This window comes from Macrobrachium nipponense, chromosome 10 (genome assembly GCF_015104395.2).
Source record: "Macrobrachium nipponense isolate FS-2020 chromosome 10, ASM1510439v2, whole genome shotgun sequence".
In the NCBI taxonomy this organism is placed as follows: Eukaryota; Metazoa; Arthropoda; class Malacostraca; order Decapoda; family Palaemonidae; genus Macrobrachium; species Macrobrachium nipponense.
In genome coordinates, this window is record NC_087204.1 from 58,365,646 (window position 1) to 58,367,655 (window position 2,010).

The window sequence follows — 2,010 nt, forward strand, 5'->3', positions numbered from 1 at the left end:
TTTCTTCACAGTTACCGGGACAACGACTATGGTAAGTTTTACAATGTCATTGAAAGGGCAATTCAAATCGAGATAAGAAATGATGCTTAGACATCTAGCTCCCCTCATGTGATTGTCTTTACTTTTGTAAATGGCACAAGTAGTGTACTCACAGCCCGGTTTAATTCTGTTTTGTTTTTGAAAAGATCTTTTGAACACAGGCCAGGATACGTGTAACCTAAAATCTTTCAGGTTATGTTTTGCGTGGATTTCATGAGCCTGTTCTGTTGAACTTGAAAGTGCGCTGAAATTTTTATTCATACACCGGGAAATTGATAAGGTTAATTGAAATATTAAGAAAAATTAAGTAATTTATTGTAATTGAAAACTGTCCTATCATCCAGGTGCTGATGCGGCAGCTAATACACAAAGTTGATCATCGTGAAGCTTGGGGGAGCCGCAGTAATTCAGCCACTTCCAAAATACCTTAAAATATTACCAAATGCCTAATTAAACACTACACAATTATCGCATGCATATATCTAAATTTAATTATGAGCATGTGCAGCACGTAATAACACTTGGAAAGTTGCATACCTTGGAAAATCTAAATATATAAATATACCAACAGTCCAAACTGACGTCCACGTAGTACATAATACATGATATCCCTGGAAGGGTACGAAACCTCGTATTACAAATATGCAAGGTATGAAAAACAGATGCTTAAATGAAAATACTAAAAAGTAAGTGATGGTAATTGGAAGGCATTTTTATATGGGAAAGCATTATCCCTCCAAATGATTTCGGATTGACAAACAAAACTCCCCCCGAGTTTTACAGACCCACCGATATCATCCTGGGACGAAGGCGAAGTACGTGTAGAGTGAGAGACTGCGATGAAGGAATGCTTCTTCCTGGCTGGGTTTAAACGGCGATTACATGTCGAAAGGAATAGTCGTCGTCACTTCAAAGATATAGCTGTATATCCTTATATAGTCAATAGAGCTCAGAGTATCTGAGTTACGAGACCCTTCGTGATTGAAATCTCCTTCGTAACTGACTTAAGTTTCCGTCAACCTCAGGAAGAAAGCAAAATCATTAGTGGTTGGTTAGGACAGAACCAGAACGGCCGCTGGAAGGCAGTGAGCTGTTAACAACCAAGGGGGTAGTTAAATATTTGAAAATTACGTTAACTGTCTTCCAGTGACCATGCTAATTAAACAAATAATAAAAAAAATACAAATTCCATATGGAATTTCAGTACACTGCAGGGGAACGAATCCAAAAACATGTGTTTTTGGATTTTGATAAATACATAAGAATATATATACAATGCATACAAAAATTAAATTTATCAAAGTTTATAAATTCAACATTTCAGAGGTTTTTCTCCGGCTTTCCACAGCAGCCTTTCTTTTAGGCCTCTCGGAAGCTGGTGATGATTTGTCTAAATTTTGCAAATCACTGGACTTTGAGTCTTCATCATCTAAGGAAAGATAAGGTATTAGTTTATTAACGTGGAGTTTACACATTTGTCTGGTACGGCCTTTAAATACTACAGCATGTGTAGTCTCCCCAAGATCATTCGTAAAGAGTTTCCTTTTATCCGACCCTTAAAGGATAATTGTTAATCTTGGTATTATCTTCCTTGATCAAAACAATGTCACCTACTTTTAGAGGATGATGAGTCACCGGGCGATATCTACCCTTCCTATCAACTGCTTGGCTTAAAAGTGTTTGCATAAACTCATGATGGTAAATATCTATAAGTTTACTCCTAATCCTAGACAGTGGTTCAAATTTATTAGTAGCTCCACAAGGGACAAATTCTTCATCTTTGGGTAAAGATTGTAAATCTGGAATGACATTGAGTGAGGAAAGCTCATACCCCCTAATTAACATTTCGGGTGTTATTGGTTCAGGAAGGTCTTCTGCTGCACTATCCCTAAGAGCCTCTTTAAAAGATATTGGTCGTCGATTTACCAAGTGGACAACATGACATACAGTAAACTCAAAATCAAAGTAGGA

The 2,010-nt window shown here is 37.1% G+C and overlaps 1 long non-coding RNA gene across 1 annotated transcript; it reads right to left on the minus strand.

Annotated features, from left to right (window-relative positions):
- Window positions 1–339: 339 nt before the first annotated feature.
- On the minus strand, window positions 340–1,543 carry LOC135224161 (uncharacterized). The gene is made up of 2 exons (XR_010316659.1): window positions 829–1,543; window positions 340–465 (listed from the first exon to the last, which is right to left on the minus strand). It is a non-coding gene; the product is annotated as an uncharacterized LOC135224161 (long non-coding RNA).
- Between the last annotated feature and the right edge of the window lie 467 nt (window positions 1,544–2,010).